The sequence below is a fragment of the Sminthopsis crassicaudata genome, chromosome 3 (assembly GCF_048593235.1).
Source record: "Sminthopsis crassicaudata isolate SCR6 chromosome 3, ASM4859323v1, whole genome shotgun sequence".
Taxonomy (NCBI): domain Eukaryota; kingdom Metazoa; phylum Chordata; class Mammalia; order Dasyuromorphia; family Dasyuridae; genus Sminthopsis; species Sminthopsis crassicaudata.
Window position 1 is genome coordinate 279,716,990 of NC_133619.1, and position 27,567 is coordinate 279,744,556.

The 27,567-nt window shown below is 33.4% G+C and overlaps 1 protein-coding gene across 1 annotated transcript in view; it reads left to right on the forward strand.

Annotated features, from left to right (window-relative positions):
- Positions 1–27,567, forward strand: part of CFAP47 (cilia and flagella associated protein 47) — a 781,966-nt gene that overhangs the window by 436,204 nt on the left and 318,195 nt on the right. The window lies entirely within an intron of this gene.

Genomic DNA, 27,567 nt, shown 5'->3' on the forward strand with positions numbered 1-27,567 from the left:
CTCCTTTTCCATTGATAGCTTACTAGAATAATTAAAATTTGATATAGCTTTTTTTTGGGAGGAAGGGAAAAACCTATTTAAAAACACAAAGACAGAAGAATTATTGTGTATGAAAGATGAATTATTTTTGAGAAATTGTAATAATCCATTTGGCTGGTCAATAGTATTCATGAAGGGGAATAATGCTTAATAAGGCAGGACATGGAGGTTGGGACCAGGGCATGAAGTGCTTCAAATGCCAAATAGAGTGTTTTGTATTCAACCATAGAGGTAATGATTGTTAGCCTTCTTGAATCATATTTTCAGTATGGCTCCTTTTGCATGTGTTTCTTTCTTATTTTTTAAATTAAAGCTTTTTATTTTCAAAATATACACATGGATGCTTTTTGCCATTGACCCCTACACAACCCTGTGTTCTAATTTTTTCCTTCCTACCCCAAGTCAGTAAGTAATACAATATATGTTAAACATGTGTAGTTCCTCTATATATATTTCCACAAATATCATGCTGCACAAGAAAAATTAAATCAAAAAGGAAAAAACAATGAGAAAGAAAACAAAATGCAAGCAAACCACAACAAAAAGAGTGAAAACGCTATATTGTGATCCACACAGAATTCCCACAGTCCTCTCTCTGGATTCAGATAGCTCTCTTCATCACAAGAAAATTGGAACTAGTCTGAATCATTTCAGTCTTAATGAGAGCCATGTCCATCAGAATTGATTATCATATAATCTTGCTATTGTATATGTATGTATATGTATTGCCATGTATAATGATTTCCTGGTTCTGATCATTTCATTTAACATCAGTTCATATATGTCTCTCCAGGCTTCTCTGAAATCATCCTGCTGATCATTTCTTATAGAACAATAATATTCTATAACATTCATATACCATAACTTGTTCAGCCATTCTCCAAGTGATGGGTATCCACTCAGTTTCCAGTTTTTTTGCCACAACAAAAAAGGGCTGTCACAAACGTCTTTGCACACATAGGTCCCTTTCTCTCCTTTATGATCTCTTTAGGATACATGTCCAGTAGAAACACTACTGGGTCAAAAGGTATGCACATTTTGATAGTCCTTTGGGCATAGTTCCAAATAGCTCTCCAGAATATTTGTATCAGTTCATAACTCCAACAACAATGTATTAGTATCCCAGTTTTACCACATCCCCTCCAACATTCATCATTAACTTTTTCTGTTTTAGCCAATCTGAGAGGTATGTAGTGGTACCTCAGAATTGTCTTAATTTGCATTTCTCTGATCAATAATGATTTCGAGCACTTTTTCATATGACTAGAAATGGTTTTAATTTCTTCATCTGAAAATTGCTTGTCATATCCTTTGACCATTTATCAACTGGAGAATGGCTTAAATTCTTATAAAATTGAGTCAATTCTCTATATAGTTTAGAAATGAGACCTTTATCAAAACCTTTAAATGTAATTCCCCCCACCCACCCCGGTCTATTGCTTCCCTTCTAATTTTGTTTGTGCAAAACCATTTAAATTTAACATAATAAAAATTAATCATTTTGCCTTCAATAATATACTTAGGTTCTTCTTTGGCCACAAATTCCTTCTTTCTCCACAGATCTGAGAGGTAAATTATCTTTTGTTCTTCTAATTTGTTTATAATGTCATTCTTTATATCTAATCACGTTAGGTGTGGGTCAATACCTAGTTTCTGCCATACTAATTTCCAATTTTCCCAGCAGTTTTTGTCAAATGGTGAGTTCTTATCCCAAAAGCTAGGGTGTTTGAGTTTGTCAAACTCTAGATTACTATAGTCATTGACTATTTTGTCCTGTGAACTTAACCTATTCCACTAATTGACTACTCTGTTTCTTAGCCAGTACTAAATGATTTTGATGAGCACTGTTTTATAATATAGTTTTAGCTCTGGTACAGCTAAATCACCTTCATTTGCATTGTTTTTCACTAATTCCCTTGAAGTTCTTGACCTTTTGTTATTCCAGATGAATTTTGTTAATATTTCTTCTAGCTCTGTAAAATAATTTCTTGGGAGTTTGATTGGCATGGCACTAATAGATTAATTTAGGTAGTATTTTCATTTTTATTATATTAGCTCAGCCTACTCATGTGCACTTGATAGCACTCTTTCCAAAAGATTAACTCTGACTTTATTTGTGTGGAAAGTGTTTTATAAATTAGGGCCACTAATTGATTATACCATATAAGTGATCAATTCATCAGACAGAATAGTGGACTTCATATTCTTGAATGTTCCTTCCAGTTCTAGGATCTTATGATTCTATAAGCCTCTTTTCATGTTTCTTTAAGAAATTTCTTTGGAAACTAACTTTTATAGAAAACTTTTCAAGTTCTACTAGTTTAAAGAACTAATTGGCATACAATACATGATTTTCTTTTGTGTGGCTTTACTCATTTTTACAGGAAAACCTTTTTCTTTCAGTGTTGTTAGGATCTGAGGGATATGGTACATAGCGATCATGATATTAGAAAAGGAAGAAAAATGCATCAATGAGTTTAAAAAACAACTAAGAGATGAAAAAACTTCAGTGGGGATCATGTATCTGCCAGATAGCATTGGAATTGTTATGTTAAATTTGATACATCTTTTCTCCACCCTCAAAAAATAAAACACTAAGTAATACATAATAGTTTTATAAGCAGGCTTCTTTTCCTGTTCTTTATACAAGGAAATGTTAAATTTCTCAGGTTCATATTCCTAAAATTAATTTATTTTAAAACATAATTTGAATAAAAGATAAAAGTACATCAATTCCACATGTAAGACTTATGTGCTATGTTTTTTGCCCAACAATCAGTTTCTCTCAGATAAAGCTTTTCACTTTCTTTCTTCCTTCATTGATCTGAAGAGAGATTGTAATTATCTATATTCTCTCTTGAAACTAGGAACCAGAAGAGTCTGATATCTTTTCTCTAGTAACCATCAACTTTATTTCCCCCTCATGAATATTAATTACTAAATAGTAATCAATCTTTAACAATAAGGAGAGAGTCCCAGAAAATTTGCTCTTTGAACCAAAGACTGCATTCAGATTAATGAGGGAAAGAAAAGGGGGAACCCCATTTCTCGGCACATAAATAATCCCATGATGTGCAGTGTCCCCTGTAAAATGAATTTACAGGCCCAAAAATCTAGATTGATAAATAAAAGGTTTATTGTAGAAACTTGGAAGTAAAGCTCACTTGGAAAGACACCAGGGCCAAAGGTAGCCATTGGCGGGCAGGGACCCTTACATGGCTGGAAGGATACTATGTGTTGGCTGGGAGGGCTCCTGCAAAGAGAGCTGTCCAGCTTGTTTCTTTTATACCTAGAAGATGATGGGCGCTACCCAGTTCTGGCGGGCTTTTCAGTTAGCCCAGATCAGGTGAGGGCTAGGGGAAGCTGAGCTGAGAATGGGGGGGGCTGGGCCCGGATATTCAAAGGGTGCCTTTGACCAGGATTTGTGAATCAAGGTCATTCATGGGTTGGGCAATTAGGAATCTTAAAAGGACCCCAACCCTCATCAAGATGACAAAATGATGAAGGTTTTGGTTAAGACATAAAAAAATTTGAAAAATTGCTAAAGTTTTTAGAATCCAACAAAAGCAATCTAGTAGAGAAAATACAGAATGATTTCTTTACAGTCATCTTGTATTTGTTTGAATCATTTTTTGAATTGTGTCTGTGTACATAGCAATACAGTAGAACTATTATAAAAATAAAAAAAAAATTGGATAAAAGAATGACATATATTATTTGATTTTCCCTTTTCTTGATTACAATAGTTTTATGAATATAGTAGATACTCAATAAGCTATTGTTGATAATTGATTAAGGGGAAAAGTAGTAGCATTTTTATGTGTTCTTTCTAAGCAAATCATTTTACTGATTTACTGTTAAATTCAAGGATCAATGAAATATAGATAAGGCTCTCAAGAAATTTGCAGTCTAATGGCAAGAAAAGACATAAACACAATTATTTATGAGATTCTACATGTAAACAAGTATTCTAGGACAAGTGTTATGAGAAATCCACAATGCCAAACAATGCTGAGAACTAATATCAAACAATGCTGAGAATTCAAAGAATCTAAGTAAAGATCTTTAAATTCAGCAACTGCAAGGCCATTGAAAATCTTAGAAGTTACGAATTTCAGAACAATGGTTGAGAGAGGACAGTTTTCTTAATTTAATAAAATAAATGTCAAAATGAATTAGAGACAATAGACTACTCTTTTTGGTAGGAGTATGGATTATTACATTGAACACATGCATGACTATCTAATCTATAATTGTAAAAACAAAACAAAACAAAACAAACTAGGGCCTTTTTTTGTTGTCTACTGTTTTCAATCTTTTAACATATATTTATGTCTTCCAATCCCTTTGCTCTTATCCAATTAAAACCATTTTTACCTACTTATTTCCTTCTTCATTTAATCATCTGTGGACTTCTGCTTTGGGCTATGTATCTGTAGTTCATCTATATCCACTTTGTATCTGTTCCCATGGTTCATAGTCAAGGAATGTTTTAAGACTAATCGAAACTAAACCCTTATTTTTAGGATTTGTATAATATTCCATGTCTGTAATTATTATCTTACTTCAGAAAATCATAGTGATGACAGTCGTGATGTTAGGTCAATGATATATAAGCACAGCTTCTGCATGGTTGCAAAAATCTGACATTATACATTTTTTCAGATTCTACTAAAACTTTTTTTTTCTTATTGGTGATCTAACCTTATACATTCTAACTAATTAGAAGCTTTGGCTTTAAAGAACTAAAAAAGGCAAGAGAGAGTGAACAGAGTATTTTTCACAATTCTATCTTTAGTACTCTTTGAACCTTACCAGCATAAATATAGGTAAAATCCTTTCATGCAAAGTCAGCTCACTTTTTTGCAACTTCGTGTGTGACTTACAAAGTTGGTTTAAATAAAATGGACTATTCTAATTATGTTCATTGAAACCTTTAGTTACATGAATTTAGTGATGTCAGCACATTTCTCTCACCATTTTATGAGAGCTTCTCTAGATTCCTCTTTAGCTGTTAGTGTGAAAATCCCTGCTTTATCTTTGAGTTGATGACTTTTCAATTCAAATTGTTTTTACTAAAAAAAAAAGTTCTGGTTCTCATTGTTTTTGAGCTTCAACTATTTCAACTTAAACCTTCTTAGAGTTTCATAGTCTTGCCTCATCAGTCTGTTACTCAACTAATGTCATTTCCATGGTGTTTTAAGTGCCTCTTCTAAACAAAACATTGCATTAGGTGCAATATAGATGCTGCTCTCAAAGTCCTTAAATGTTAATGGCAGGAGAAAATATGAATATAAATAATTACGAAAAAAGTGTAAAGGAGAATTCTAGGTAAAGTGTTAAGAGGGAGAGATGACTTTCAGGTAAAGGTTGCATGGGAAAGGTTTCATAGATAATTTGAGCTTAAAACAGAGTATTTTTGTGTTGTTTTCCTCAGTAGAAAGTAACTTCTTTTAGGGCAGGAAATACTTTTTGTTTGGATTCAAATATGGTCTGATATTTCTCAGGTTCATATTCCTAAAAATAATTTATTTTAAAACATAATTTGAATAAAGGATAAAAATATATCAGTTCCACATGTAAGACTGCTGTGTTGTTTTTTTCCCCTACAGTCAGTTTCTCTCAGATAAGGCTTCTGATATTTATTAGCTCTATTACCATGGAGTTAATCTCTGCTTGTCCTCAGTTTGTTCAACTGTAAAGTGAGATTAATAATAGCTGCTATCTCTCAGAATTGTGAGGTTCAAATAAGATAATATTGTATAAATAATTTAGCACACTGCCTGACACATAGTAGGTGTGATGTACATGTATATTACTTTCATATTCTCTTCCCTTTCTTCTATTTTACAAATGAATATTCTTCATATGACCACATATGAACAGAGGTGATGAAGATTGAGAATGTGGACGGAAATTCTGTCATAGGCATTAATCTTTTTCTTATCAGTTTTGAGTCATTATAAGAGAGCCATTTGAGAAAACTAATTTGACTTGGTAAACTCAATAAATAATAAACTAAAATAAAACTGAAAAAGCAAACAGAGTTTCTATATGTGGGATACATGTAATGAGTTTCAAATTCCCCAAGGATTATGAAGGACTTTAAAAAAATAAATATATGGCCTAAATATATAGATATATAGTAAGGAGCCACTGGTATTTATTGAATGAGGAAAGGGAGTGAAATGTGAAGATCATTGGTAACTGAGTGGAGAATGGATTGCAAACTGGAGAGAGGAAGTAGGAATTGTGTTTATTTTTATCTTTTTAACCCCAGTGCTCCTCACAACATCGGCCACATAACAATCACTTAAATGCTTCTTGGATTGATTGCTATAGGTGGTGTTTACTTCTCAGTAAAATGAGGTATTTTGGGGGAGAAGAGTAGCATAGGTGTTTTTTTTGTTTTTTTTTTTTATTCTTATATATATATATATATATTTTATAATATTATCCCTTGTATTCATTTTTCCAAATTACCCCCCCTCCCTCTATTCCCTCCCCCCGACGACAGGCAATACCATACATTTTACATGTGTTACAATATAATCTAGGTACAATACATGTGTGCGAATATCATTTTCTTGTTGCACAATAAACATTAGAATCCGAAGGTACATGCAACCTGGGCAGACAGATATTAGTGCTAACAATTTTCATTCCCCTCGCAGTGTTTCTTCTCTGGGTGTAGCTACCTCTGTCCATCATTGATCAACTGGAAGTGAGTTGGTTTTTCTTTATGTTGAAGATTTCCACTTCCATCAGAATACATCCTCATACAGTATTGTTGTTGAAGTGTACAGTGATCTTCTGGTTCTGCTCATTTCACTCAGCATCAGTTGATTTAAGTCTCTCCAGGCCTCTCTATATTCCTCCTGCTGGTCATTTCTTACCGAGCAATAATATTCCATAACCTTCATATACCACAATTTACCCAACCATTCTCCAACTGATGGACATCCATTCATCTTCCAGTTTCTAGCTACAACAAAAAGAGCTGCCACAAACATTTTGGCACATATATGTCTCTTTCCGCTCTTTAGTATTTCTTTGGGATATAATCCCAGTAGTAGCGCTGCTGGGTCAAAGGGTATGCACAGTTTGATAACTTTTTGGGCATAATTCCAGATTGCTCTCCAGAATGGCTGGATTCTTTCACAACTCCACCAGCAATGTATTAGTGTCCCAATTTCCCCACATCCCCTCCAACATTTGTCATTATTTGTTCCTGTCATCTTAGCCAATCTGACAGGTGTGTAGTGGTATCTCAGAGTGGTCTTAATTTGCATTTCTCTGATCAGTAGTGATTTGGAACACTCTTTCATGTGAGTGGATATAGTTTCAATTTCTTCCTCTGAGAATTGTCTGTTCATATCCTTTGACCATTTATCAATTGGAGAATGGTTCGGTTTCTTATAAATTATGGTCAGTTCTCTATATATTTTGGAAATGAGACCTTTGTCAGAACCTTTGTTTTTAAAAATATTTTCCCAATTTGTTACTTCCCTTCTAATCTTGTTTGCATTAGTATTATTTGTACAGAAACTTTTTAGTTTGATGTAATCAAAATCTTCTATTTTGTGATCAATAATGATCTCTAGTTCTCCTCTGGTCATAAATTCCTTCCTCCTCCACAAGTCTGAGAGGTAGATTATCCTCTGTTCCTCTAATCTATTTATTATCTCCCTCTTTATGCCTAAATCATGGACCCATTTTGATCTTATCTTGGTATATGGTGTTAAGTGTGGATCCATATCTAATTTCTGCCATACTAATTTCCAGTTTTCCCAACAGTTTTTTCCGAATAATGAATTTTTATCCCTAATGTTGGAATCTTTGGGTTTGTCAAAGATTAGATTGCTATAGATGTACCCTTTTTTGTCCTTTGTATCTAATCTGTTCCACTGATCTACCGGTCTATTTCTTAGCCAATACCAAATGGTTTTGGTGACTGCTGCTATATAATATAGCTTTAGATCAGGTACACTTAGACCACCTTCCTCTGAGTTTTTTTTCATTAGTTCCCTTGCAATTCTTGACCTTTTATTCTTCCATATGAATTTTGTTGTTATTTTTTCTAGGTCATTAAAATAGTTTCTTGGGAGTCTGATTGGTATAGCACTAAATAAATAGATTAGTTTGGGGAGTATTGTCATCTTTATTATATTCGCTCGGCCTATCCAAGAGCACTGAATGTCTTTCCAATTATTTAAATCTGATTTTATTTTTGTGGCAAGTGTTTTGTAATTTTTCTCATATAATTCCTGACTTTTCTTTGGTAGATGGATTCCCAAATATTTTATACTCTCAACATTTGTTTGGAATGGAATTTCTCTTTGTATCTCTTGCTGTTGCATTTTGTTAGTGATATATAAAAATGCCGAGGATTTATGTGGATTTATTTTGTATCCTGCCACTTTGCTGAAATTTTGAATTATTTCTAGTAGCTTTTTAGCAGAGTCTTTGGGGTTCTCTAAGTATACCATCATGTCATCTGCAAAAAGTGATAGTTTAATTTCCTCATTTCCTACTCTAATTCCTTGAATCTCTTTCTCGGCTCTTATTGCCGAGGCTAGCGTTTCTAGTACTATATTGAATAGTAATGGTGATAGTGGGCAACCTTGTTTCACTCCTGATCTTACTGGGAAAGGTTGCAGTTTATTTCTATTGCATATTATGCTTACTGAAGGTCTTAAATATATACTCCTGATTATTCTAAGGAATAATCCATTTATTCCTATGCTCTCAAGAGTTTTTAGTAGGAATGGATGTTGGATTTTGTCAAATGCTTTTTCTGCATCTATTGAGATGATCATATGGTTCTTATTAATTTGATTATTAATATGGTCAATTATATTAATAGTTTTCCTAATATTAAACCAGCCCTGCATTCCTGGAATAAATCCTACTTGATCATAGTGTATTATCTTGGAGATGATTTTCTGAAGTCTTTTTGCTAATATCTTATTTAAGATTTTAGCATCAATATTCATTAAGGAGATTGGTCTATAATTTTCTTTCTCAGTTTTCGATCTACCAGGTTTAGGTATCAGTACCATGTCTGTGTCATAAAAGGAGTTTGGTAGGACTCCTTCATCCCCTATTTTTTCAAATAATTTATATAACATTGGGGCTAATTGTTCTTTAAATGTTTGGTAGAATTCACATGTGAATCCATCTGGCCCTGGGGATTTTTTCCTGGGGAGTTGATTAATAGCTTGTTCTATTTCTTTTTCTGAAATGGGACTATTTAAGCAATTTATCTCCTCCTCTGTTAATCTAGGGAGCCTATATTTTTGGAGAAAGTCATCCATTTCACTTAAGTTATCAAATTTATTGGCATAAAGTTGGGCAAAGTAACTCCTTATTATTTCTCTAATTTCCTCTTCATTGGTGGAAAGATCCCCCTTTTCATTTGTAAGACTATCAATTTGATTTTCCTCTTTCTTTTTTTTGATCAAATTTACCAAAGGTTTATCTATTTTATTGTCTTTTTCATAAAACCAACTCTTGGTTTTATTTATTAATTCAATAGTTTTTTTACTTTCAATTTTATTGATTTCTCCTTTTAATTTTTGTATTTCGAGTTTAATTTTTGGTTGGGGGTTTATAATTTGGTCTTTTTCTAGCCTTTTAAGTTGTAAGCCCAATTCGTTAATCTTCTCTTTCTCAATTTTCTTCAAATAAGCCTCTAAAGATATTACTACTTTAGCTGCATCCCAAAGATTTTGATATGATGTCTCATCATTATCATTATCTTGGGTGAAATTGTTAATTGTTTCTATAATTTGCTCTTTCACCCAGTCATTCTTTAAGATGAGATTATTCAGTTTCCAATTACTTTTTGGTCTATTTACCCCTAACTTTTTACTGAATGTAGCTTTTATTGCATTGTGATCTGAGAAGAAGGCATTTATTATTTCTGCCTTCCTACATTTAATTTTGAGATCTTTATGTCCTAATATATGGTCAATTTTTGTATAGGATCCATGAACTGCTGAGAAGAAAGTATATTCCTTCCTATTGCCATTCAGTTTTCTCCAAAGGTCTATCATACCTAGTTTTTCTAATGTTCTATTTACTTTTTAAATTTCTTTCTTGTTTGTTTTGTGGTTTGATTTGTCTAAATCTGAGAGTGCAAGGTTGAGATCTCCCACTATTATAGTTTTACTGTCTATTTCTTCTTGCAGTTCTCTTAACTTTTCCTTTAGAAAGTTAGATGCTATACCACTTGGTGCATATATGTTTAGTATTGATATGGCTTCATTATTTATGTTACCTTTCAGCAGGATATAGTTTCCTTCCTTATCTTTTTTAACGAGATCTACTTCTGCTTTTGCTTGATCTGAGATAAGGATAGCTACCCCTGCTTTTTTGGCTTTACCTGAAGCATAATAGATTCTGCTCCAACCTTTTACCTTTACTCCGTATGTATCTCCCTGCTTTAAGTGTGTTTCCTGTAGGCAACATATTGTAGGGTTCTGCTTTTTGATCCAATCTGCTATCCGTCTCCGTTTGATGGGATCGTTCATCCCATTTACATTTACAGTTAAAATTACTAATTCTGTGTTTCCTGCCATCGTATTATCCCCAGATTATACTTTTTTCCCTTGACCCCCCTGATCCCCCTCCCCGATATTTAATTTACAGACCCCCCTTGTGACGCGCAACCCTCCCTCTTTTCTTTTTTTTTTTTTAGGATCCCTCCCCCCTCCCTCCAAGTCCCTTCACTTATTCTCCTTTTCCTTTCCCCTTTTCCTCTCCCCCCTTTTAATGAGGTGAGAGAAAATTCTCTGAAAAACAAATATGTTAATTATTTACTCTTTGAGCCTCTTCTGATGAGAGTAAGATTCACACAATGATTCTCCCCCTCACTAAGTTCCCTCAGATATGGTGTATTTTCTATGTCTCTTCCTGGGATGTAGTTTCCCTCTTTTTATCACTCCTTCCCCTTTTTCTGAACCGACCTCCTTCCCTTTACCACACCCCCCTTTTTTTCTTTTATATCAGTAAAATCAAATTATCCTTGAGTATTTTTTATATACCCACAACAGAGTTACAGTTCTCAAGGGTTCTGTGTACCTTTTTCTGTTTCTCTTCAGTCTTGTGGATGTAGATCAAATTTTTTGTTTAAGTCTGGTTTTTTTCTTAGAAACATATAGAATTCCTCTGTTTCATTGAATGACCATCTTCTTCCATGGAAAAAGATGCTAAACTTAGCTGGGTAGTTCATTCGTGGTTGCAGTCCTTGATCTTTTGCCTTACGGAATATCAGGTTCCAGGCCCTTCGATCTTTTAATGTGGAGGCAGCCAGATCTTGGGTGACCCTTATTGTGGCACCTTGGCATTTAAATTGTTTTTTTCTAGCTGCTTGCAGGATTTTCTCCTTTGTGTGGTAATTCTGCAGCTTAGCCACAATATTCCGTGGTGTTCTTTTTTTAGGGTCTATTTCAGAAGGAGTTCGATGAATTCTTTCCACATCTACTTTCCCTTCTGTTTCTATTATCTCTGGACAGTTCTCTTTGATAATTTCCTGTAAAATAGAATCTAGGCTCTTTTTTTGGTCATAGTTTTCTGGAAGTCCAATAATCTGCAGATTATCTCTCCTAGATCTATTTTCCAGGTCTATAGATTTTCCCAGTAAGTATTTGACGTTGTTCTCCAGCTTCTCATTTTTTTTGTTTTGTTTGACTGATTCTTGGGTTCTCTGTGAATCATTCATTTCTATTTGTTCCATCCTGACTTTTAAGGAGTTATTTTCTTCTTTCACAGTTTTTAGTTCTTTTTGTAAATGCCCAATTTCGTTTTTAAATGAATTATTTTGCTCTATTGAGTTTTTTTCCATTTCCCCAATTTTTTTCTTTTGAGAATTATTTTCTTTTTCCAATTCAGAAATTCTATTTTCTTGAGACTTTTTTATCTTTTCCAATTCAGAAATCCTACTTTCCTGTGTTTTTTTTAACCTTTTCTAATTCACTAATTTTGTTTCCCTGCATCTCCTGTGAATTCTTTATTTTTTCCAACTCCAATTTCAGGACGTTGTTATTCTCTATCATAACTTCCCGTTCTTTTTCCCATTTTTCTTCGATCTCCCTCAATTTTTTAAGAGCTTCTTCTAGGAGAGAGTTATGTGATGGGGGGCAGGAATCGTTCCCCTTTAGGTTGTTATCTGATTCTCTGCTGTCAACTTCCTCGGGGTTGGATACCCGCTCTTTCTCTGTATAGAAGGAATCTATGGTTTTTCTAGCTTTTTTGCTCATACTTAAAAAAATCTTTTGGGGTCTGTCTCTGGGGTAGGAAATTATTTACTTCTTTACCAGCTTCCTCCCAGACCGGATGGATGCAGCGGCCCCTGCGCCGGAGCTAAGATAGAGCTCTGGGAGAGAGTTCCCCACCCCCTCCCTGGAGGTGCCTCAGAGGTGATCAGCACTACTGTGCTTCGAGGGCGTAGAATAGTGAAGACAGCAGGAAGCCCAGCCTATGTGTCCGGGTGGGGAGTGGATGTCTGCAGCAGGTGACGTGAGAAGCCCCTGCGCTCAAACTGGAAGTGTCTGCCAGAAACCGCGGTCCCTCGTTCAAAGGTTCCGCTTCTCCGGGACTTCCTGGAGCTGAGTTCCACTCCCTCCAGCCAAGCCAGGCAGTGTGTGTTGCCTTGGGCCGTATCCACCCACTTGTCAATCTCTTAACTATTCTCAGGTGGTAGCTGAGGCCACACCCCCTGGTGCTGAGTCTGCTGAGTCACCCCCAAGATCGGGGAAAATCTAATTTGAGTTTTAAAATATTTTGGCTTTCTCCTCTGAACTGCTAAATAATTAGCAGAGAAGAGCTAACAGCCTGTGCCAGATTCCTTTACCTCAGTGGCTTCTCTGATCCCAGAGCCCTTCCCAGCGCAATGGGCGCAGTGTGCCCCTACCCCACCGTCTGTGCTGGTCTTTCTTATTCCTCCCCTGAGAACTGACCTTTCCTGTTGAAACTCCAGATTCTCTTCAGCTGGTAAGTCATGCTTCCAGTCCTTGTGGTATCTATCAGTCCTGAGCTAATTTTGAGACTTAATTTATCTAATTGGTTGTGAGGGAGTGAGGACGTTCACTGAGTCGTGTGTTTCTTCTCCGCCATCTTGGCTCAGCCCCTAGCATAGGTGTTTTTGAGAAAGGAAGGCTAGAATACCTCCCAGGGAGAAGGTAATAGAGTAAATCAAGGAAGATAAAACTTTTATCCATGTGTTAGATGAGACCTAGTTTCTATTTTTTTTTAACAATAGCTTTTTATTTTTCAAAATACATGCAAAAATAGTTTTTTTATCATTCGCCTTTGCAAAACCTTGTGTTCCAAAATTTTCTCCCCTCTCTCCCCTTTTCCCTTCCCCTGGATAGCAAGTAATTAAAATTGGCTAAACATATGTAATTCTTCTAAACATGTTTCCACATTTATCATGCTATACAAGAAAAAACACATCAAAAAAGAGAAAAAAATAAAAAATCAAGCAAACAATAACAATAAAAAAGTTGAAGATACTATGTTGTGATCTACATTCAGTCAACATAGTCCACTCTTTGGATGCAAATGGTTTTCTCCATCACAAGTCTAATGAAATTGGTCTAAATCGCATCATTGCTGCAAAAAACCAAGACCATTACAGTTGATCATCCCATAATCTTGTTGTTGTGTGCATTGTTCTCTTGGTTCTACTGTCTTCCCTTGACATCATGTAACTCTCTCCAAGCTTCTAAGAAATCATCATGCTGACTGTTTCTTAAAGAATAATACTATTCCATTATATTCATATTCCATAACTTATTCAGCCAGTTTCCAACTGATGGACATCCACTTAACCCCAAAAAGGGCTGCTACAAATATTTTTGCACATGTGGGTCCCTTTCCCTTTTCAGTTTCTATTAGATAGAATCAATTATAGAACAAGATGGGATAATTTCATGACTTTCTTCAATATCATTCATCAACATATAGATAGAAAAAGAGAAAGTATGGTTAAGTCAGAGCTGGAATTTGTAAGGCAAGCCTGATAATAAGACAAAAGTCAAAGTATTCAAGGGTATCATATAATGTTTAGTTGAATTGGTTAACTACTGGATCAAAACTCTGAATGAAAGGAAGTGAAGCCAATATAGAATGGAGTTATGAAATATGAGAATAAGAGTAAGTGATGGAATTGAAGTAGCATGAAATAAGGGATGAGGGGAGGAACATAAGTTACAATTGCATTAGGGAATTTACGAGTTCCAGATCAGGTAAATAGAACAGTTTTGGATAATGATTATATGAAGGTTGTGATAATCTCAGTGTATGAATGAGACTACAGGTGATAGAAATTGATGAAATGTGATAAAGGTATTTAGTGGAACTATCAGCATGCATTCTAAAGTTCCCAATGAAAAGTCTTGAATTGCTTAAGAAATGACCTAAGTGTTGGCAAATTCATGCAGTGTATATGTGGAATAAATGATAGAGATAAAGTGGAGATAAAGGAGTTAACCCCAAAAGAAAAGCTGCTGATAGTGAAAAAAGGTACAATCTAAAAGTAAAATAGAAGAGAAAGAATATATATGCCTGGAGAGGGTGGCCAAAAATGAAATGTCTCTTTTTTTTTTGGGGGGGGGAACCATGTTGCTGTTATCCCAGGGTAGAAGAGTATAAAGTGAAGAGATTGAGGATAAAGGGCAGTTTACCCAGAGTGAGAACTTGAGAAGGTACAAGGAAATGGGAGAATGGGAGGGCAGAAGAGGAAAGGCACTGTGAAAGGTCATGGTTAAAGCAGACAGAAGTTAAATGTGAAGAGGACCTGGGGGGGGGGGGAAGGTTTTCTCTCTGAAGGAAACTGAATTCAAATTATAAGAGCACGAGATGGGAAAAATAACAGTTCTGCTATTTGGTTCCAAGCAAATTAGATTTCTCTTCATATTGCAGCTCTTCATATAATTCAAGACAGCTATCATGTCCTCTTTTAGTACTCTAGTTCCATCAATGAAGTAAAAAATGGAATGATTTCAGGATCTCTCCAGATTGTAGGTAGATTTTATATGTCATCCAGCTTGTAGTGCCCTTTATAAAAATGACAACTAGAAATGAACATAATTATACATAAATTGTCTAACCAGGGCAGATTGCAGAAGGCTAACACTTCTATTCTTGACACTATGCTTTTCTTAAAGCAGTCTAAGATTACATGAGCTTTTTTGGCTTCAGTCTCACACAATTAAATGATGCTGAATTTGACCAATAATAACTTATAGAAAAAAGGTATACTGGACCAAAGTCAAGATTGCTGGAAGAAAGCTAGCTGATTGTTAAATTTTCAGTGTGAGCATTTACACATCAGAACTTTGATTATTGTTTTGTTTATTGTCTAATTTTAAGAAAGTGATGGGGAAGATGTTAATAATATATCTTAAAATGAAAAGTCTGTCTTGCATATATTTTTCTTAGAGAAACTGCTGTTAAACATTGGCCATCACACCCCTGTTTTCAGACCTTTTTATCTTAAACTCTTTTCACCACACCTTGTCAAGTCTCCATCCTGCACTTGTGAAGTTGTTCATTTGAACCTAAATATAAAATTTTATATTTATCTCTATTGCATAAATTAGCTTTAACTTGGCACTTCAGATTGTTAAAAAATCTTTTTGAATATTCCATTGTCCAATACTTCAGCTTTTCATTCTTCCTTGTTTAAACTGTAAATCTGATATGTATGCCTTTATTAATTTGCTGATAAATGTTAGCACCAAACTAAGCACAAATCTCTTAGACAGTTGTTACAAGTTTGAAAATGTATTCATAAATGCCTACTTAGCATTTAATTTTAAATTTACCTAGAACTCTCATCGAGCATGAATAACTCCCAAATATTTTTGTTTGTTTTTAGAAATCTGGATAAATAATTTTATACCACTTCACTGATTGTCTACTAGACTAGCAACATTCTTTAAAGAAGAAATGTGGTTTAATTTGAAATTGCATCCTCCTTATAAAGACAAATTAGCCTTTTTTTAGTCAATTCTTCCTTTTCTAGATGTACTCTAGTCATTCTTTCAAAAATGCACCCTACAATTTTATTAATAATTGAATTCAATTAGCCCATAATTTGTAGTTTTCTGTAGCTTTTTTTTGAAAATTGATACATTTTTCAATTACCATATATACTTCTATTTTTTCACAATTTTTCAGCCATCACTAATGGTGTATAAGCTGTGATATCTACCTATTGTTTTAATACTCTTGGATGATGTTTGTTTGAACTTGGTAATTTAAAATAATTTTTAAAGTAAAGGGTCACATTATCCAATTGATAAATGGTCAGAGGATATGAACAGACAATTTTCAGATGAAGAAATTGAAACTCTTTGTAGTGACATGAAAAGGTGCTCCAAATCACTATTGATCAGAGAAATGCAAATTAAGACAACTCTGAGATACCACTATACACCTCTCAGATTGGCTAAGATGATAGGAAATAATGACCAATGTTGGAGGGGATGTGGAAAAACTGGAACTCTGATACATTGTTGGTGGAACTGTGAAAGGATCCACCATTCTGGAGAGTAGTTTTGAACTATGCTCAAAAAGTTATCAAACTGTGCATACCCTTTGATCTAGCAGTGTTTCTATTGGGCTTATATCCTAAAGAGATCTCAAAGGAGGGAAAGAGACTCATATGTGTAAAAATGTTTATGGCAGCCCTTTTTCTAGTGGCAAGGAAGTGGAAAATGAGTGTATGCCCATCAGTTGGAGGATGACTGAATAAATTATGATATATAAATGTTATGGAATACTATTGTTCTGTAAGAAGAGACCAGCAGGGTGATTTCAGAGAATCCTAGAGAGACTTAAATGAACTGATGCTAAGTGAAATGAACAGAACCAGGAGATCATTATATATGGCAACAACAAGACAATGCAATGATCTATTCTGATGGACATGACTCTCTTCAACAATGAGAAGATTCAAACAAGTTCCACTTGTTCAGTGATAAAGAGAGCCATATACACCCAGAGAGAGAACCATGGGAATTTAGTGTGGAACACAACATAGCATTCTCACTTTTTCTGTTGTTATTTGCTTGCATTTTGTTTTCTTTTTCAGTTTTTCTTTCCTTCTTGATCTGATTTTTCTAGTGCAGCAAGATAACTATATAAATATGTATACATATATTGGATTTAACATGTTTTTCAACATATTTAATATGTATTGGACTACTTGCCAGCTAAGGGAGGGGGTGGGGAAAGAGGGGAAAATTTAGAACAAAAGGTTTTGCAAAAGTCAATATTGAAAAATTACCCATCCATATGCTTTATAAATAAAAAAAAATAAATAAAGACTCAATAATCTTGGATCATCATTTTTCTTGTCATGAGCTTCAAAACTAATTAATCTTTGTTTTCTTTACACCTGGTGTTCAGAATTGCCAAAGAAAAGAAGTGAATTAGATTGAGTAGTGCCTTCTCACCATAGTCTTCATTCTATCCACCTTGGGTGACGGTACTTACAGTCCTTGCCCTACTTTTATTCCCATCTTTCCTTAGACATAATTTAATATACTCCTTTTCATTTGTCATAACATTTATTGCCAGTTTTAACATATTCTGAGCTTTATTCCTTTTGACAGTATTTTTACATTATGTGTGCCACTTTTGGGGTCATCTTCTATACATCTTAAAAATTGTGTTTTCTGATGAGTTCTTTACATATGTGTGTATGTATGTGTATTAACTTTAGATGTCCACATATCTTCAGTCAGAAACCAATTTACTTCCTTATAGTTTATATTTGCAAGAATGTATATAAGCAGCAATTCATTGATTGACTTCATAGTTTTATTCTTTAAAGTTTCTTATTATTATCCTTAGAATTTAAAACAGTGGAAATGTTGAAAATGTTCAAATGAGTAAAGATGGGGAGTTGAGAGAGTTTGTAACAGATGGCCTCAATATTCTGAAAAAAAAAAAAAAGGAAACATCAGTAGTCTCCTAAGAATGAAGGGGAAGGAGTTTAAGTTTGTACATTGAGAAGATAAGAGAAACTGTGGACTTTAATAGTTAATAAATATTTGCCACATAATAGTGAAAATTAGTCGAGCTTAGGCAGTATAAATTTTTCATAGGTAGTTCAGCAGGCTTTCTTTTAAAAATGGTAATATATATTAATGACAATTTCTAAATTTTTATTTGTGATAACTTTAATATAAATCATGCATTTTCATCAATAAAATATGTATTATGTATTTCACACTATGGAAAACCTTAAAAGCCAGACGGAATTAATGCAATGAGACATAAGAAACCACTGTAACTTTCTAAGTAGTAGTCTTATTGATTAAAATGGTATTATAATAATATACAATTTGAATTTGAGGGAAAAGTTCTTAGAGTTATGGAAGGCAGCTACAAGAACACTTTGATGATGACATGATAGAAGCATGGAATAAGGTGGGAACAGGGAGACTAGAGAAAAAGATATGAAAAAATTTAAAGGAAAAGTTAATAATATTAATGACTGATACCATATAAAGATACGACAATGAGGGCAACACACCACATTGACTGGAAGTAAAATTATTTTATTGACAAACAACAAGATGTAAAAAGTCGAAGCATGCTTATCAATTCAATTTAGGTTTGTGGAATTAGAAATGATGACAATATATCTAAGCCAAATATGAGAATGGGTTGGATATAGACTTGGGGATTATTAGCATAAAACAGACCCTTAAAAATTGAAAATGAATGACTCCTATAAGGTAGAGAACAAACATAACAGTGGAGAAAAGTTTTGTATCAAGGAAGAGAACACTTTGGATTAAGAAGAAGGAGGAAAAAGAGAATATAGAAGAGTAGTTGGGAAGAGAGGAGTAGAACAAGAAGAAACAAAGTATGGAGATTAATTTTAAATAGGAAATTAATTAATTCAAAGTATTTATCAGTGGAGTAATGAACTTGGTGTAGAAATAGGAATAAGAACCTTTGTTTTAAACTTTATTTATGTCACTATAAAATGTGTTCATGTTCAGTAATACATATTCATTAAGAGTGAAGATAGCACCTGGGACAGAATACTTGTCAATCCAGTCATGCTTCAGTGAGCATGAATGATTAAGATATAGCAACTAGGATAATCTGATTGGAATTAAGTAGTTGTTGATCAGAGTTACCCCTTTGCATTAGGATGATACAATGGTCTTTGGGACACATCTAGGCTCTTGAAGAAAATTTGAAAAAGCTGAATTGGACAGTTAGACACACATCACACACACACACACACACACACACACACACACAGGCTCATAGCTAAGCTAAGAATGGGTATAAGTCCTAGGTAGAAAGGAAGCAATTTAAAGGTAACTTCAGAGAGAGACAAGAGTAGAAGTCACATGTACTCAGAACTGCTCCAAGTGTTATAACTTTATCTTTATATATCTTTATGTATATATATATATATATATATATATATATATATATATATATATATATATATATATATATATATATATATATATAAACTTAAATCTTGTCATTGTTATTTCTGGGCTATTGTGAGTTCTTTATATTCTGCCTATGTAATAAAATAAAGTCTGCTTTGTAACTACAATTCCTTGTTATCTTAAATGCTTTTGCATTTTACTCACATATGTGAAGATTTAGAAATGAGCTATATTTTAAAGATTCCCAGAGAAAATTATGGAAGGCAAAACAAACCAAAAAGATTGGGTTTGTGGTAGGATTGGGAGGCCGCCAAGATTGAGTCTAGTTCCTGTCAACTGACAACTTTGGGTGATGGTTCATGAGTTTTATAACTATAAAGTCACATGACAAATCTGTGTGTTAGATTATGAGAAATACTTGTTGAAGATGATTTTTAAATGTTTTTGGATAAAATAATTGTTGAGATGGATTTTAAATCCCATATTTCCATGGTTGTTGCAGCTTATCTGTGTCACCATCATCTAACATTTAGTCTTAACTCTATTTAGACTCAACTCTATGACTGTTTCTGGAGTATTTATATCAGTTTTACAAGGAATTCTTATTACTGAATAGAGCTAGATACATGCTAACAGATTATTCTTTTATCTATATTACATGAAGATAATCATGTTTCTGCATATACACAGCTCCAGCCAGGTGGCAAAATGGATAGTACAATGGGCCTGGAGATTGGGAGACCCAGATTCAAATTTGAGCTATCATATTTCCTGAATTAAAATTATGAACTCCTCAGACACTTATTAGCTGTATGACCCTAGCTTTGTGCACAAGTTGCTTAGCCTTGTTTGCTTCAGTTTCCTTATCTATAAAATGACCTGGGAAGGAAATTGCAAATCATTCTGCTATCATTACTACAAAACCCTAAATAGTGTCACAAAGAGTTGACCATGATGGAAAGCAATTGAACATGATGCAAAGCAATTGAACAACAGCAACACTAATTGTCACATGGTCCTAGATAGCATGAATTTATTCCCTTAAGAATGCTTATTCATATGTTTTGACCATTCATCCATTAGAAGATGTCTCTTCTTAGAAATTTAAGACCATGTCTTATATATCTTGAAAGTGAGATTTCTCTCAAAGAAATTTGAAGCAAATATTCTGCTTCCAAACACAATTTTCTCTTTCCTACCTAATTTTAGCTACATTGATTTTGTTTGTACATAAATGTTTTGATTCATATAATCAAAATTGTTTAATTCATCTTCAGAAATTTTTTATATCCCATGTTTAGTTATGAACTATGACCCCAACCCATAGATCTGATAAGTATTTTTCTCCTTGAGCCTCTAATGTTAAAGATGTCATCTTTTATATCTAGGTCATATATCCATCTGGAGCTTTTCTTGGTATGTACTATGTGGTGTTCTTCTAAAATTAATTTTTCCATACTGCTTTCTGCTTAGCCCAACAATTTTTGCCAGAGAACAGTCTTGCCCTAGTAGTTGGCTTCTTTGGGTTTATTGAAAATTATGTTTATTTATTTCTCTCTATGTATCTACTTTATTCTACTGGCCAACTTCTTTTTTATCAAATCATTTTGATAGTGCTTTGTAAATAGTTTGAAATCTAGTACTGGTAGATCCCCTTACTCCTTCCTACTTTTTTTTTTTATATATATATAATTTCTCTGGAGATTTTTTATTTTTTTTGTTCCCGCTGAAATTTTTTTTGAGACAGCAGCTTGGCCATATTTCTCGTTAAATTGGGTGACTTTTCTAGTCTCTTGAAAGACTGGGTTAGCAGGGTTTCCAGATGAGAGATCTATGACTTCCTAAGTCTAATTCCTTCCTTAGTGCTTCTAGTTGGAGTTTATCTTTCCAGGTCAGAGGAGAATGGATCCTCCCTCCTTTTGAAATCTTTTATCTCCAAATTCTTATGGCTTCAAAAATTTGAGAGTTGATAAGGTAATTTTCAAAACAGGGTCTCTGTACTTGGTACTTAGCCATCTTCTATTTTATAACCTTGCTATTTTTTAAAAAGTCTTTTGACCGTTAGATATTTTTTCCTGTTCTTCCCTGGCTATATTCTTATTATGTCCACTACCCTACTTCATTTTTGATCCATATATGGGAATCAGGACTTATTGTATATCAGTGTATAATTTGAAACTGAAATTACTACTCTATTACAGATGTGTCTGACAGATGTGACTGATCTGTATGAACTGAGTTATACAACAATAACATTTCTGAGCCAGGATTTGAATTTCCTGAATCATAGGCTAGTGCTGTCTTCCATATTCTATCCACTATGACACTTAGCTGTCTTGGTGATTTTAATCTGATTTCTTCTTTCCATTCTTCTTTCACCATTACTCCTGAAAGTTTACACCTCATTTTATATCATCTGTAGGATGGCCATGAAAATTAGATACATTATTGAAACCTAAACTTTGTAACATGAAAGGAGCCTTTTTTTTTTTTTTTTTTTTTTTTTTTTTAACAGCAGCTATCACAAAGTAGCCATTCCAAAGTTTTGGAACTCCTGCTAAGGTCTGAGTATTCAGTCAGTGAAAAGCAGTATAATGCACTATATCTAGGTGATCATAGGTCACTGAAACCAGTTTGTACATCCCATTTAACTATCTTTGCTGTTACTATTATCTCTTCTCCCTTGTTATGGGAAATGCAATCAAATCCATACCACAATTATTTTTGAAGATATTTGATTTAGTTAAATTGAGTTCTCTCTGACTCTATCCACCATATCTTGACTTTCTAGAACAAAGTACATTTACTTGATCAACTCCATCCTAAATGTGCTGTCTTGCCCGATTAGAATTTTAGCTCTTTGAGGTCAAGAACTGTTTAATATTCAAAAATGCCTTTTGTTTATTTATTATTTTTGTCAAGAGTCACTGTGAAGTAAAGCTGGTTTGGAACTCATTGTTTTTATTCACTTTTTTCACCGGAATTTGGGAAAGAACTAAAAATTTCCAAACCAAAAGTTTTTCTTAATCTCTATTCTATTTCAATACTTCCTTTTTGTATCAGAGGGTTGATATATCCTTTCAAAGCAACCTTGCCTTGCTACAATAAACAGTTCTTCAAAGGTAAGGACAAATTGGTCTTAAGTTTATAGGGTTGTATCTATACCAATTTAGGAAGTGATATAAGCCAAAATCTATTTTATAAAATCTCAATTGTAAAGTCCTTTCATAATAACAATTCAAAGTCTCCAAGTTAGGCAAACTACTTTACTATTTTTGACTGAATTTTTTCCTTTGTTCAGTCATTCAGTTGTTTCCATCTCTTTTTGATTCCATGTTCCATAATGCATTAATATTGTTTATAGGTTTCTTTGGCTTAGAGACTGGAGTGGTTTGCTTAACAATCATGTTAAGTGACTTGCCTGGGATCACATAACTAGTAAGTAAATGAGGTTGTAGTTGAATTCAAATCTTCCTGACTCTAGGTCTAGCACTCCATGTACTGAGTTATCTACCTGCTTCCATTTTTTGTTTGTTTATCTGTCTATATTTCCATATATTCATTGGCATCTTCCATTACTCTTTTAGGTAGTTATTAGACAGTTATGCAAGAGCAGTCATGTTCAAAGATATTTTTATGTGGAACAAAAAACAAAATCTGGAAATAAAATCAGATTAAAATATTTAAATGTCATATAAAAGTATCTCTTAACAAATTAGCCTACATGTTAGGCATCAAAAAGGCTATTGTCTAGTCTGTTTTGATTAGTCCTTGGTTTTAGAACACATATGAAAAGATTTCTTCAGGGACATGATGACCATGACTTTCTTCTGCTACTCCCACATTAAGACATTATGCTCCTGGCAGCTAGATGACATGGTGAATAGAATCCCAGTCCTGAAACAAGGCCAACCTGAGTTCAAATCTGGCCTCAGACCATTGACACTTAATAGATACTTAAATGGCTATTCATTTAACCCCAATTGCCTCACACACATACATTAAAAAATATATATGCTCTATGATTTTGGTTCAGTTCCTTAGGCAGGCCATTGCCCTCTCAACTCCATCTCAAACTATTTTAAAACACAGGGAGCTGATGAAAGTCCATCTATCTTCCCCATCTCAAAGATTACATTAGTGTCAGTCACAACTGTGCAGATGACAAGGATTCTCAGTGAGACATCTGTAGAGCAGTCAATTTATACCCTTGTGAATATGCTGTTCTGCAGTTTCATAAGGGATACATATATTAGTTATATGCTGAGTATACATGAAATTATCTTTCTCTTTGTTTTTTCCTGGCAAATCAGCAAGATTTGATCTACTAAGATCTTCCCTTGGCTAGATGCTGCTTGATATTAATATCTTCCGTACCCCTCTCCCACCTTCTTGTTAAAAATATTCTGGTCTTCCTGAATTCTGTGTCCAGTGCTAGGATTAACCCTAGTGATGATTTCAGCTATTTTCATATAATTTTCTGTGTTTAACCTATGTAAAATTAATCAACATTTTTGTATTTAAAATAAGGAATGCATTCTAAAATTTGCTGTTTCTAATGTTTTATTACACATACATGTTATGCATATATATCAGTCTACTCATACTTTGATAATTTCTGTGGATATAGTTTTTAGAATGCATTGTATTTTATGTGGTTATGTTATAGTTAAAGTTCATTTGTAGAAAAATACTGATTTATTAAGTAAGTAATAAGTAGAAGTGACCAATTTCTTTAAATGTTCACTGAGTCCTTATTCTTTGCCAATCAAAATCTCATTATTCTATAAAGACAAACCAATGGAAATAAGTTAAAATTCATCCTCATTCCTAGTCAGAATGGATATAATAGTTATGAGTGAGAAGTGAGGTTTTGTATTCACTTTTATAAATCACTTCTGAGTTCTGTGAAAATTCTATACTTATATTTGGGAAAAAAATTGTTACTCTACATCAATAGTGTCACACTCAAATAAAAACAAACCCCTGTTTGACTTAGAAAACCACAAATTTGTATCATCTGTGTTGTATCTTTATTTTATTACACCTTACATGTATATCACAAATTTGACACGTTTGGATATCAGCCATTCTCAAGTCTTTTGGTTTCAAAGACCTTTTATTCACTTAAAAATTACTGAAGACTCATCTGGAAGAAATTTTGTTTATGGAAGTTATATTTATATTTATTATATTAGAAATAAAATGCCTTATTTTTCTCTTTCTTTTTTTTACTGTAGCAATCTTATTTATGAATCATTTTGGGAGAGAAAAATCAGAGTAAAAGGGAAAAATAATGGGAGAGATTAAAAAAAAATAGAAAAGAAAAAAGAAGTGAACATACCATTCGTTGATTTATATTCATTATCTTTAGATCTTTTTCTGGATGTAGATGACATTTTCTGTCCAAAGTCTATTAGGATTTCTTTGAATCACTGAACCATTGAGAAGATCATGGTTGATCATACATTCTTGCTGTTGTTGTGTATGATGTATTGCTGGTTCTGCTTGTTTCATCTAATATCAGTTCATGTAAATCTTTCCAGGCCTTTCTGTAATCAACTTGTTTATCATTTTTTATACAACAATAATATTCTATTACTTTCATTTACCACAGCCTGTCCAGCCATTCCCCAATTGATGGGCATCCAATTCTTTGCTATCACAAAAAGAGCTACTACAAACATTTTTGCACATGTGAGTCTATTTCCCTCCTTTATGGCTTTCTTAGGATACAGACCCAGTAATGGTACCATTGGTTATTTAATAGCCATTTGGACATAGTTCCAGATTATTCTCCAGAATGGTTGGACTATTTCACAACTCTACCAACAATGCATCAATATCCTAGTTTTTCCACAACCCCTCCAACCTTTGCCAACTTTTCCTGTCATTTTAACCAATCTGAGAGGTGTGAGGTGGTAACTCATAGTTGTTTTAATTTGCATTTCTCTTATCAGTAGTAATTTAGAGCATTTTTTTTTTTTAATTGGACACACAAGGCATTAATTTTGTCATCTGAAAATTGTTCATATCCTTTGGCCATTTATCAATTGGGGGATGAGTTATATTCTTACAAATTTGACATAGTTGTATATATTTTAAAAATGAGATCTTTATCAGAAATACTGGCTGTAAAGATTTTTTTCCCCAGCTTTATAGTTCCCTTTTAATCTTGTTTCTGTTGGTTTTGTTTGTGCAAAACTTTTAAAATTTAATATAATCAAAGTTGTTCATTTTGCCTTTCATAATGTTCTAGTTTTTTTGAGGGTTTTTTGGTCATCAGTTCTTCCTTTCTCCAAAGATCTGATAGGTAAATTATCCTTTGTTAGCCTAATTTTTTTTATGGTATCATCCTTTATTCCCAAATCATGTATCCATTTTGATCTTATTTTAGTATGGGATATGAGATGTAAGTCTATGCTGAATTTCTGACATATTATTTTCCAGTTTTTATTATTTTAAAGAAAGCTCCTATGCTTTATAGTGTTTTAAATAGTAATGCGTGCTGTATGTTATCAAAACTTTTTTCTGCATCTTTTGAGATTATCATATGATTTATGTTGGTTTTGTTATAGATATGGTTGATTATGGTAATAGTTTTCCCGATATTGAACCAGCCCTGCATTCCTGATATAAATCCTACTAGATCATAGTATATTATCTTGTAGATAAGTTGCTGTAATCTCTTTGCTAGTATTTTATTTAAAATTTTTGCATCAATATTCATTTGGGAGATTGATCTGTAATTTTTTTGGCCTTTCCTGATCTAGCTATCATCAAGGCCATATTTGTGTCATAGACGAAATTTGGCAGTATTCCTTTTTAAACCTATTTTTCTAAATAGGTTACACAGTATTGGAATTTATTATTCTTTAAATGTTTGATAGAATTCACTTGCGAATCCACCTGGCCCAGCAGATTATTTTCTTAGGTAGTTCATTAATGACTTGTTCAATTTTTTGGCTAAAATGGGACTATTTAAGTATTTTATTTCCTTTTCTGCTAACCTAGGCAATTTATATTATTGTAAAGATTCATCAATTTTGATTTGATTATCAGATTTACTGCCATAGAGTTGGGCAAAATAGCTCCCAATTATTGCTTTAATTTACTCTTTATTGTTGGTAAGTTCACCCCTTTCATTATTGATCCTGGTGATTTGGTTTTTCTTTTCTTTTCTTTTCTTTTCTTTCTTTCTTTCTTTCTTTCTTTCTTTCTTTCTTTCTTTCTTTCTTTCTTTCTTTCTTTCTTTCTTTCTTTCTTTCTTTCTTTTTTTTTGATAAAATTAACCAAAGATTTATCTATTTTGTTATTTTTTTATAAAGCCAAATTTTAGTTTTGTTTATTAGTTGAATAGCTTTCTTGATCTCTATTTTCTTAATCTCTTCTTTGAGTTTTAGAATTTCTAATTCGATATTTAATTGGGGATTCTTAATTTGTTCTTTTTAAAGCTTTTTTAGTTGCATGTCCATTGATCTATCTTTTCTCTATTTTATTCATGTAGCTATTTAGAGGTATAAAATTTCCCATAATAAGAACTGCTTTGTCTACATCCCATAGGTTTTGGTATGTTGTCTCATTACTGCCATTTTCTTGTATGAAAATATGTATTGTTTATGTGATTTGCTTTCTGACCCACTCATTTTTAAGAATTATAGATTATTTAATTTTCAATTTGTTTGTAGTGTATCTTTACCTGGCCCTTTATTGAGTATAATATTTATTACATTTTGTTCTGAAAAGGAAGCATTTATTATTCCTGCCTTTTTGCATTTGATTGAAAGGTTTTTATGCACTAATATATAGTCAGTTTTTGTGTAGGTGCCATGTACTGCTTAGTAAAAGGTCTATTCCTTTCTATCCCTATTCAATTTTCTCCATAAGTCTAGCATATCTAAGTTTTCCTGGATCCTATTAATCTCCCTAGTTTCTTTCTTCTTTATTTTGTGGTTAGATTTGTCAAATTCTGAGAGGGGAAAATTGAGGTCCCCCCACTAGAATAGTTTTGCTGTGCCTCTCTTCCCTTAAATTGGCTTAAAATCTTCTCTATAGAATTTGCCTGCTGTACCATTTGGAGCCTACATAT